Below are 13,112 nucleotides of genomic sequence, written 5' to 3' on the forward strand. Positions count from 1 at the left end.
ATTTTCCTGCCTCAGCCTCCCAAATAGCTGGGATTACAGGTGCCCACCACCACACCCAGCTAATTTTGTATTTTTAGTAGAGACGGGGTTTCACCATGTTAGCCAGGCTGGTCTTGAACTCCCAACCTCAGGTGATCTGCCCGTCTCGGCCTCCCAAAGTGCTGGGATTACAGGCTTGAGCCACCGTGCCCGGCCGAAGAAAGCTATCTTAAAGTTCTTATGGAACCTAAATAAAAGCCCAAATAACCAAAGCATCCCTAAGCAAAAAGAATAAATCTGGAGGCTTTACATTGCCTGATGTCAAATTATACTGCAAGGCTATAGTAACTAAAACAGCATGGTACCGGTACAAAAATAGACACATTGATCAAGGGTTCAGAACAGAGGACCCAGAAATAAAGTCACATACCTACAACCAACTGATGTTTGACAAAGTTGACAAAAATAAACAATAGGGAAAGGACACCCTTATTTAATAAACGGTTCTGGGAAAATTGGCTAGCCACATGTGGGAGAAGGAAACTGGACCCCTTTGTCTCATCACGTACAAAAACTAATTCAAGATGGATTAAGGACCTAAATGTAAAGCCTGAAGCTATTAAAATCCTAGAAGAAAATCTAGGAAAAACACTTCTGAATATCAGCCTAGGTAAAGAATTTATGACAAAGACCCCAAAAGCAAATGCAATAAAAATGAAAACAGACAAATGGGATTTAATTAAACTGAAATACTTCTGAAATAATCAACAGAATGAACAGACAACCTATAGAATGGTAGAAAATATGTGCAAATTATTCCTTCACCAAAGGACTAATATCCAGAATCTACAAGGAACTCAAACAATTGAATAAGAACAAAAACAAGTAACTCCATTAAAAACTGGGCGAAGGACATGAATGGACATTTCTTAAAAGAAGAAAGATAAGCAGCCAACAAACACATGAAAAGATGCTCAACATCACTCAGTCATTAACGAAATGCAAACTAAAAACCACACTGAGATACCATCTTACATCAGTCAGAATAACTACTATTAAAAAGTTAGAAACAACACATGTTGGCATAGATGCGAAAAAAGAGAACTGTTGTACCCCGATGGTGGGAATGTAGATTTGGTTCAACCTTTATGGAAAAAGCTCAAGGAACTAAAAATAGAGCAATCCCACTAAAGGAATCTACCCCAAACAAAAGAAATAAAATTAAAAAAAACACCCACACTTGTGTGTTTATTGCAGCACTATTATTTATCATAGCAAAGTCAAGGAACCAATGTAGTATCCATCAATGATTGGTTGGATACAGAAAATGTGATATATATATATTTATATTTATATACAGAAAACATGATATATATTTATATATATTACATTATATATATATATATAAACACAAAAAAGCAGATGCTGGTGAGAATGTGGAGAAAGGAAAACACTCATACACTGCAGATGGAAATATAAATCAGTACGGTCACTATGGAAAACAGTGTAGAGGTTCCTTATACAGAAAATGTGATACATATATTTATATATATACACAGAAAATGTGATATATATATAAGTTACTACTTATAACCTACATTTAAATAAGAGCTTTGTTGAGATATAATTCACATACCATAAAATTCACCCATTATACTTTAAAATATAATTAAATGTTTTCAATTTATTTTTTTAAAAACTTTTTTTTGAGACGGAGTTTCACTCTTGTTGCCCAAGCTGGAGTGCAGTGGCGCGATCTGAGTTCACTGCAACCTCCACCTCCCAAGTTCAAGCGATTGTCCTGTCTCAGCCTCCCAAGTAGCTGGGATTACAGGCACCTGTCACCAAGTCAGCTATTTTTTTTTGCATTTTTAGTGGAGACAGGGTTTCATTATGTTGGCCAGCTGGTCTCGAATTCCTGATCTCAGGTGATCCACCCATTTTGGCCTCCTGAAGTGCTGGAATTACAGGCGTTAGCCACCGCACCTGGCCTTAAATGTTTTTTAGTACATTCGCAGAGTTGAACAACCATCATCACAATCAATTTTATAATATTTTCCTCACCCCCACAAAGAAACTTCATACCCATTAGGAGTCACTTTCCGTTTCCCTCCAACTCATTCTCCCTCCCATTCCATCCGCACCCTATCCCTAAGCAACTGATAATCAACTTTCTGTCTCTGTAGATTTGCCTATTCTTAAGGCTGAATGATATTTCACTGTGCGGATAGGCCACGTTTTATCTATCCTTTCATCAGTTGATGGACATTTGGGTTGTTTACACTTTTTGGTTATTATGAAGGATGCTTGTCTTCAAGTGTGTGTATAGACATAGGCTTTCATTTGTTTTCAGTGAATTTCACTTTAGCCAAGAGTGAAATTGCTGGGTCATGTGGTAACTCTCTGTTTAATCTTTTGAGAAACTGCCAAATTGTTTCTAAGGCAGCTGCACCATTTTACATTTCCACCAGCAATGCATGTGGGTTCCAATTTCTCTACATTTTCCCTCATACTTATTTTTATCTTTTTTTTTTTTATTATTATTACTACAGCCACTCAAGTTGGTGTGAGGTGGTATTTCATTGTGGTTTTGATTAGCAGTTCCCTAATGGCTAATGATGTTGGACATCTTGTGTTTATTATGTTGAGCATCATGTGTTTATTAGCCATTTGTATATCTGAAAAAATATACAAATGTGCATGTTTCCTACATGAGTATATTGTATAATGCTGGGTGTGTTTCTAGTGTACTCGTCACCCCAAAATCTGGGCAAAAATGTTTATTTAGATTCCTTGCCCATTTATAGATTGGGTTGTCTTTTTGAGTTGTAATAGTACTTTACATATTTTAAATATGTCTTTTATCAGACACATGATTTTCAAACGTTTTCTACCATTCTGTGGGTTGTCTTCATTTTCTTGATAGTGCCCTTTGAAGCATAAAGTTTTAAATTTCGGTGATGTCCAGTTCGCCTATTTTTTGTTGCTTGCGCTTTTGCTGCCATATTTAATACATAATTCACCTTTATAAGTTATCCTGATATGCAAATATTATTCATTGTGTGGATAGAAATTAATATGTTATCTACATTTATATGAAATAATTTAAATATCTTGGGTTTATGTGTACATTCTTAATTACTAGAAATCCAGAAAACAAGATGTGACCTACATGCAGCCCCATTGAAGAGGAAAGGCTTTTTATTTTTAACGGAGTCTCGCTCTGTCGCCCAGGCTGGAGTGCAGTGGCGTGATCTCGGCTCACTGCAAGCTCCGCCTCCCGGGTTCACGCCATTCTCCTGCCTCAGCCTCCCGAGTAGCTGGGACTACAGGTGCCCACCGCCACGCCCGGCTAATTTTAGTAGACATGGGGTTTCACTGTGTTAGCCAGGATGGTCTCAATCTCCTGACCTCGTGATCGGCCTGCCTCGGCCTCCCAAAGCGCTGGGATTACAGGCGTGAGCCTCCGCTCCCGGCCGAGGAAAGGCATTTTCTATCTGAGACAATTGCTTTAAAAGTTAGAGGAGGGTGAGGTTGGACTGAGGGGATTGGTTTTATCCGTGTGACTCACAACACAGTTATAATTACAATAACACTAAATGTGGGAAACATTTCATGAGCGTGTGTGATATGAAAAACATCTTCACCTGGGAAAGGGCTAAGCCCAGAAAGAACCATAAAGAGGTTTCCCAGGATCGGGGGTAGGGGGAAGAATTCTATTTTACTCCGAGGGAACATAAAAGGGATTTTGTGAATTCTTTAAACCCAGATTCACGGAAATTTGTTTTTCTTAGGACTGAACACTAGATGTCTCAGTTACATTGAGTCTGCAATGAGAAATGCAGACATTTACAAAACAGATTGACAAAGAAATGTAAGCTGTGCAATCTTGTCTATGATGTAGCTTTTTATTTGGGGTATTAGACTTTAATTTTAATTACGCTTCCTTTGAAACCAGGCAATAGATACTCATTACCTTTAAAGTCCCTAACTAAAAACTCATTGAAATGTCGGAAATGTCCTGTAATTTCCTGGATGAGGCAATAGAAAGTTATTCGGAGAGTTGTTAAAAGCTGTAGATGCAAGTGGCGTTAGAAATCAGGTTAGAATCCAGAAATGGCCAGTTCTTCACATTGTTCTCTAGAAAGCAGCCATTTCCATTAATTTACAAGAAAAACTTTGTTAATATAAAAATAGAAAGTGCACCAGATGAAACAGATGTATTTAACAGAGGAGCGGTGTGGAGAGAAAAGCACTGGAACCCCAAACATGATTTTTAATCCTGAAATCACTGTTTTTATGCCCCATGAGGCCAGGCAAGTGCCCTGCATCTGGGTCTTGTTTTCCTCAACCTCTTTGGGGAGTTCAGCATTCTCTTCCTAGAGGAAGAGCTCAAGAATCAATGGAATTCTTACGGTGATATGGGTTGACTCTGTGTCCACACCCAAATCTCCTCTTGAATTGTAGTTCCCATAATCCTCACATGTTGTGGGAGGGACCTGATGGGAGGTAATGGAATCGTGGGGGCGGTTAACCCCATGCTGTTCTCATGACAGTAAGTTCTCACGCTATCTGATGGTTTTATAAGGGGCTGTTCCTCTGCTTTGCTCTGCACTTCTTCCTGCTGCCATGTGAAGAAGGACATGCTTGCTTCCCCTTTTGCCATGATTGTAAGTTTTCTAAGGCCTTCCCAGCCCTGTGGAACTGTGAGTCAATTAAAACTCTTTCCTTTATAAATTACCCAATCTTGGGCAGTTCTTTATAGCAGCATGAGAACATACTAGTGTACATAGCTACCACACAACTTGCAATTTTTTGGTAAAGAGAGGTAAACTAAGTGCATATCTATTAAACTATAAAATGTTTATGTGCCTCTGAAATGATCTCAGGTGCCTCTTGTGGTACACATACCCTGGTCTTAGGGGTGTTAGGGGAAATGGCTCCCTCTACTGCAGCCAATGCAGAGTCACGGAAAAAGGACGAAAGTAGAAGTAGAATAAGGAAGAAGGTGGAAAAGAGGCCAGGAGAGCATGTGACAGCAATCATGACCCCAAACACACCTGTTTTTTACCAAGTTGGTCCCATGAGCTCCTCCCAACCATGAGAGGGAGGGGAAAGACTGGCACCCTGTGGAACCAGAGCAAGCCCTAAGGGTGGGTTAATCCCTGCAGGTATAACTCACTCTGGCCCTGCCCACTTCTCCACACTCACACTCAGACCCTGATCTCTCTCTCTCTCTCTGTCCCGGCATTCTGGGATAGCCTTGGTCTTACCTCTATAACTATAGAGAAAGGATAGAAATAAAAGACCAATTGTTAGTATATGAACCTCTTAGGTGACATTTTTGGTACTTCCTGGAAAATCACTCTTTCCCCTCAACTCCAGTCCTTCCAGGGTCATTGCCTACCCCCGCACTCCTCCTCACAGTGCAATTTATCCAGGCTCACGTGGGTGTGCTCTCGAGGTGGAGCTAGCAAGGGAAACTGAAGGTTAGTCGATTCTGTTCCCAGACTGCAGAGTTTCATTGAGAAGGAACAAACGATGACTGTTCTGGAAGGCCACACAATGAACTGCTTTCTCCTAAAGCCATGCCCTTTAGCCAGGAAGAGGCCAAGCACACTTATCAAGTCTCTGCATTTGCTGCAGTGAATCTGTGGTAAACAGAGCGAGAAGGCCCACATTGTCACTGAGGGCCTTCAGAAACCAGTTTATTTATTTAGTTAGTTAGTTATTTTGGAGATGGAGTCTTACTCTGTTGCCCAGGCTGGAGTGAAGTGGCGTGATCCCAGCTCACTGTAAACTCCACCTACTAGATTCAAGCGATTTTCCTGCCTCAGCCTCCCAAATAGCTGGGATTACAGGTGCCCACCACCACACCCAGCTAATTTTGTATTTTTAGTAGAGACGGGGTTTCACCATGTTAGCCAGGCTGGTCTTGAACTCCCAACCTCAGGTGATCTGCCCAACTCAGCCTCCCAAAGTGCTGGGATTACAGGTGTGAACTGCCATGCCTGGCCCCATAAGCCAGTTTTTTACAAAGAGCCCTTGGTTGCCTGATCAAGGCCTATGATCCAATTTTACTGTGGCAATTGGTTATTTAAAGTTAAAAGGTAATTTATTTAGTTGGGTTTTGATTGGCCTGGATAATTGCCAAGGACTGCCACTGTGGCCATGCTATGGTGAACATGTTTGTTGTTTACCCATAACTCATGTCTTCTCTGTCCATACTCATGGAGCCTCGATTCTGTATAGCTATTCAGTAACCATGCCACCACTGTCAGTGGAGAACCCTCATAGGAGCCATCCCTTTCCTCTTTGCTAGGGATTGGGCTATTGTGAAGTGCTGAGGGTCTATAAGGAAGGGAGAGGGTCCTGTCATGCTGCCCTTTCTCCTTGCTTTTGGACTCGTGTAAGGGCCAGATGCTTCCATTGGCTTTGGCCTTCTTCTGGCCATGAGGGTAGATATTACAAACAGAGTTGACAGGTGTGAATAAAGGCCCGAGTCCTTGTTGACATGGCTGCGCTTTGGAATTGCTTCCTTTGGGACACCTTGTTAAGGTGGTTTTTCTGTGGATTGCAGACCACAGCATCCTAACTGACACAGATACTTCTTCCCAGCCGACCTAATATAATCAGCCACAAAACAAAACCTTCAGCAAATAGTTGATACCAATACTCTGGTTCTGTTATGGCTTCAGACAAGATGCTGAACTCCAGAGGATTTCTGATTTCTTTTGATTGTGTCATTACACTACAGAGGAACTGGAAATTGATTTGAACAATCAGCATCAGGCTGGATGGCCAGGGAATCCCCTTTTCTGTCAAGACCACCGTCCTTTAACCTCAGAACCCACTTCCTTTTTTGTTTAGTTCTTTTTCTGTCCCTGAAGGATTTGGAACAGAAATCCATCCATCCATCCATCCATCCATCCATCCATCCATCCATCCATCCATCCATCCATATCTATTAAACCCCCTCCATGTGAGCATTTACCAGTGTGGGGGTGATGGGATCTCTGTGTGCACTGTGATGACTGGCAGTGCTGTGAACCACGGACTGTGGACTGTTCGGTTCACATCCTTCTTTCAAAGCTAGGCTCTTTTTGAGGTAGCATCAGAGGCAGTTCTGGAGAACTCAGCCTAACAAAGATTTATCCAGTGCCAATTATGCCAGGACCACTGTGTTAGGGGTGGGGTAAAAGATACCGCAATCGTGATACAGGATCTATTGCATCAAAACATGCAGAATGAATTTTGCTGGCTCAGAAGAAAGTTTCTAAGAGGAGACTTAGGAAATGCTGTCTCAGTAACATTCACTTGACAAATGAGGACACAGATCCATAGAACTTGTCACTCGTTTTACATATGTTAAAATTCATTAAGCTGCATGCAAGATTTGCATACGGTACCGTGGGCATGTCTTACTTTAACAACAACAACAACAAAAAACCCAAAAAGAACAAAAGAAAAAATGTCCTCAATATCTTTGCCATCACTAAAAGAAAGGAATAAAGGCACTTCTTTGAATAAAGGGAGGATCTGTGATATTTTACACATTTTAAATTCACAATAGTGGGAATGGTCCAATTAATTTGTATTTATCATTCCTCTTCTGCTAGACTCTCTTCTAAATCTTCAGTTTCAACTTCATTTCCAATAAGATGCTGTTAAATCTGTGTTGTTTTTTGCAGACAACATGTAACAGGACAGTTATTGCCTCTGTGTTAATCTTAGACTCAGATTTGTGCCTTGCAATTGCTGGGTCACAGTCACAAAGATGCAGAATGGCCTAGATATTTGCATGGGAACAAGCATATCACACATCCATTGCCCAAAGGCTGTAAGGTTCAATGACCTGGCTGCTCAATTACCTGGTGCTTGGGTGGGGGACAGGCCATACATCCTAATGGCTCCTGTAGTTGGTATTTTCACCTGGCCTCTGAGTCAGGCAGCCTCTTGGCCCGGGCCAGTATGTGAGGCAGATGGCTAGCTCTTGGCCCACAGCTAGCTCTTGGCCCACAAGTGGCTCATAGATGCCTCTCATTTATGGGAGCTCAAAAGGTGGATCTTGTGGAAGTAGAGAGTAGAATGATGACTACCAGTGGCTGGGAAGCAGGAGTGAACAGGGAGGCTGAATAATGGGTACAAAGATACAGTTAGAAGGAGTAAGTTCTAGTGTTTCATAGCACAGTAGGGTGACTATCGTTAACAATAATTCATTGTGTATTTTAAAATAGCTAGAAGATTTGAAATGTTCCCAACATCAAGAAATGATAAATATTTGAGGTGCCATATCATGGAATAATTTCCTTCTCTATGAGGGTCTTGTTGTGTGCGTGGGGTGTGTGTATATGCATGTGCATGCACACGGGCTTGCGTCCTGAGGTGGGAGTCTACTCTTAGTCATCCAGGCGAGAAGCAGGTGGATTAAGTTTATGATTGGGCTAAACATGGAAAAATACAATCCAAGGTGAAAGCAGAACCCGCTGTTCTCGTGTGTTCTTATTCTGAGTATTAATGTTAAACACCCTTAGGTTTGGGATATCAAAGCCTACTACTGAGAAAAAAACTGCTAATGGGCCGGGCGCGGTGGCTCAAGCCTGTAATCCCAGCACTTTGGGAGGCCGAGACGGGTGGATCACGAGGTCAGGAGATCGAGACCATCCTGAGCTACACGGTGAAACCCCGTCTCTACTAAAAAAAATACAAAAAATTAGCTGGGCGAGATGGCGGGCGCCTGTAGTCCCAGCTACTCGGGAGGCTGAGGCAGGAGAATGGCGTAAACCCGGGAGGCGGAGCTTGCAGTGAGCCGAGATCGCGCCACTGCACTCCAGCCTGGGCGACAGAGCTAGACTCCATCTCCAAAAAAAAAATAATAATAAATAAATAAATAAATAAATACATAAATAAATAAATAAATAAATAAAAATTAAAAAAAAAAACTGCTAATGGCCCACGCACACTTGATTAGTGCAACACTGCCATTTATCTCCTTCACTGAGCTAAGCAGTCATGAGGTTAAGGAGAGGGCAGGGGAGAGGCGGGCACAGCCTCGTGAGGAGGCTGTCCTGACGTTGACTCCCAGCTGGTACGGCAGTGACCTCTGCTGGCAGGAGTTTCCTTTCCAGTGTACACAGAGAGTAGGAGTTCCCTCGGAGTCTGTGTGGTTCAGCAGTGTTCTTCAGAGAGATGCCCCAAGACTGATGCTCAAGGAAAGGGCTGACTGGGCTTTCCTGTTAAAACGGTCACTAGGGGCTGGGGTTACCCTAGTGAGTCAGGAGTTGAGACAGATCATTACCCTAGCTTCAGCGGACTTTCTTTCAAACACATATGGCTTCTTTACATTACTCATTTTCAGATCGAAACATATTTCTTTAAAAATATGTTCTCAAAAAGAACAAAACAAGTGTTGGTGGGCGCAGTGGCTCAAACCTATAATCCCAACACTTTAGGAGGCCAAGATGGGTGGGTCGCTTGAGCCCAGGAGTTCAAGATCAGCCTGGGCAACATGGCAAGACGCCGTCTCTACAAAACATTAAAAATTTAGCTGGGTGTGGTGGCACGTGCCTGTAATCCCAGCTACTCAGGAGGCTGGGGTGGGAGGATAGCTTGAGCCCAGGCGTTCGAGGCTGCAGTGAGCTGAGGTCGCACCACTGCACTCCAGCCTGGGTGACAGAGTGATACCCTGTCTGAAAACAAAAACAAAAACAAGTGTTACCCAAACAAGTCCATGACATTACTTGAGAATAACACATTTACAATCTGACAAGGTGATATGAAAACATTCTCAAAACTTTCGTGTGTATGTGTAGGGGACAGGAGCTGAAGCATCCTTTACAAATACATGAATCCTACTCCTCAATTCAGCACGCCACATCTCACCCACAAATAAGTGTGAAATGCTGTTGTTGGACAAGACCTGGGCAGAACTTTTTCTGACCTATCCTGACATTATCTATAACGGAATACTCCGGGCTAGAGAGCTAGACAGCCAAGTTGAAGCCATCGTGATGGCTTTGAGGGTCCCTCATGCAGAGTTACTAAGCAGCTCTTGTCCACAAAGCTCTTGTCCCCATGGGACCACGTGGTGGCACTTGACGGCCGTTCCCAGCCCACCCATCTCTGATCACCGTGTTTGTCCTTGGCGTGGGGCCCCTGCAGCCATCTTCTACGATAGGGCTCTGTCCCTTTCGCCAGAGCTCATCGGATCATGGGGGAACCAGTCTCTTTAGTGGGAGTGGGGAAGGAGGGCCATGGATTCCCTTGCCTATGAGGTCCTGTAGGGCTGGCTAGCATCTTCTATCCACAGGCAGGGAGAGGCAGAGAAGGCTGATGATTAGCACAGACAGAAATGAAGAAAGGTGACACAGGGGGACACAGATGACAAGAGGTGCAGAGAGGGAAGTTTTCTGCTTCCTGTTTCCAACTTTTCCCTGTCCTCCCTTAGTTTTTATCTTTTTTCCTTCCAACATCACATTTTGCTTAAGCAACTAAAGATCCCTAAGACACGAACTTCTGTTTAGTTTGCATTTAATACACAGCAGAAGAATTCCGAAAAGTTTTACTTGAGAGCTGAGAATTTGAATTCTCTTCATTCCAACTACCAAGAACCCTCAGAATATTGTATGGCCTCTGTTCATCATACTTTCTGGTTAAATAAGAGTTAAGCAGAAAACTTTTTTCTCTTTGTTTATATCTCTATTATAAAAATATGTCTAAAATGTAAACACAAAAGCAAAAGATTGGAAACAAATGCCAGCCAATTATTAGATGATGGGTTAAATATTCATACAATGTCCCATGATTTGAGGGAGCCTAAACGAATTCATAGAATGGAATACTATGCAGTCACTAAAAGAATAAGACAGATCCATACATCCCAGCATAGAAGGTTTTCCATTATCTACTGTTAAATAAATGAAATAAGGTAGAATGGCATGTGTAGTGTGCTCTCATTTATATGCAACAAGAAAAAGGAAAAAATTTGTGAGTTTAAATGCACACACACACACACACACACACACACACATATATATATGCGCTTAGATATGCACAGGATATCTATGGAAGGACACCCAAGATCTGGTAACAGTGTATACTTTTAGGGAGAAACCTGGGGGCAGAGAGGGAGGGAGACCCATTTTTCTCTGTGTACCCTTGTGCAGTATTTGAAAATTATTTTTTCTGTTTACATGTATTAGCTTTTTAAATACATACATAATACGTAAGTACACACAAATGCATTATCCCTCTTTCTACTATAATTACAGAGTAGTCATTTCTCTTAATCGTATCAGTTCCTGGAACTTGGGGTAGGCAGATCTTCATACATGTCCACAATGGTTGGGTCACCTATTCTAACATGTTTGCTTTCATGCATAAAAGCCATTGGGTGGCCAGGTAAAGGCAAGAAGAAGTGAAGTCTGGTGTTCCAGGAAACACACAAGGTGAGGGCAGAAGGGAAATGTGGAGGGTGTAGTCTGAGCACCACTAGATTGATGTCTGAGGTTGAGGAACTGCCAGTCAGTAAAGTGGGGCTATCATTCCTGTGTGGATTGTCATCACTCAAAGCAGTGGAGTCCTTGGACTTGGGCCTTCACTTGCTGCATTGATTAAATGGTGAAAACAAGACCTTCTTTCCAGGTTCTTCTGAATAAAGATGAAAGTATGTGCCTGGCTCAGTTGGTCTTAGCTGGATGCAGAGTGTTTTGTGGTCATTTTGATAAATTTTTCTTTAATGTGTCCTGAAAGGAGGCACGTACCCTATGTTAGTAGAGTTTCTGAGTGTCAACTCTGATGTTAGATGTCCTGGATGTGGATTCAGACTCTGCTCTTGAGAGGTTATTATAGAAATATCTCTGCTCTCTTTCAAGACTTTTTTTTTTTTTTTTTTTTTTTTTAAGAGTGCGCTTTCACTCGTTTTGGAGAACTCGATTCCCCTCAGCCTGGATATCTCTGTCTTGCAACTGGGGAGAACTAGTCTGAGACTGAAGCTAATGCAGAGGAAAGTTAAGAGAGAAAAGGGACAGAGAGTGAGGGTTGAGAGAGATCTCATTTTGCTAGAGCCCTTGAATTCAGCTTTGCTTAAAGTCAGCTACATCCTCCCCATGTCATGAACAAGTGGGTTTCTATCTCTGGCAGTGGAGAAGTTCCTGACTCAGTTTCCTCATTCTTGTGTTGAGATGTAAAAAAACACGTGCTAGAAACCAGCTTATATGCCTCCCTCCCAGTCCCATCAGGTGGCCACTGATCGCCTGATCCTGATTTCAGATAAGGTCTGAAGGTGGGGCTGATGAATAAGAGGGTGAGGGGTTGCTTCTAAAGGAAATTCAGGTGTCTTCACCCATAAATGCAGAAAAGGACTCAGCAGGAAAACCCATAGCTTTCCTCCACACTGGGCAGGGTGTAGTGGAAGACTTGTACTCACTGTTTTTTAGGGTGGACGCTATCAAAAATTCTGAGAGGCAAATGCTTGTGTGGGCAGCTGGAAGCGATATGGTGAGCTCGGTTTCCAAGGAAGTTTTTCAGAGACATGAGAGAAGTAGGAGTGTCTGGGAAATCACTGAAGGATTTTAGTAGGGCTCTGGAGATTGGGGCCCAAGGTTCTTCCCTCCATTTTCTCAGGCCAGACTTGCGCAGCCTGGCCAGATTTCTGTGTGGCCTAGGTGTTTTCTCACGGCTCAGGAAAGACAATGTCCTATTAGTTGTTTGAAACTGAAATTGGCCAATGAGTTCTACTTCTACCATGACTGCTGATACTCCCTCCCTTTCTGAAGAGGCTCTTCCCCATTAGGGTGACCCATTGTCCTCATTTGCCTGGGACTGTCTCAGTTTTAGCACTGAATGTTTTGCATCTTGGAGAGTCTTCAGTGCGAGGCGCACCAAGACAGTTGGTCATCTGGGGTGGCGAATCGGCACACTTCATAGATGACTTGCGTTTGGCGGCAGCATGCTGATGCTGGGAACATCCCGGAGGAGCTCGCTGGCTGACGGCAGAGGCAGAATCGAAAACGGCTGAACCCAGAGAGCTATGGTGGGGCTTGAGGTCAAGGCAAGCAGAGGTCTGAGGCTGTCTCATACAATACTGCAAGGAAGAGGCTTTTGATGGGACCTTTGAATTAGGTACTGAGAAA

Source organism: Colobus angolensis, unplaced genomic scaffold, assembly GCF_000951035.1.
Source record: "Colobus angolensis palliatus isolate OR3802 unplaced genomic scaffold, Cang.pa_1.0 Scaffold46, whole genome shotgun sequence".
Taxonomy (NCBI): domain Eukaryota; kingdom Metazoa; phylum Chordata; class Mammalia; order Primates; family Cercopithecidae; genus Colobus; species Colobus angolensis.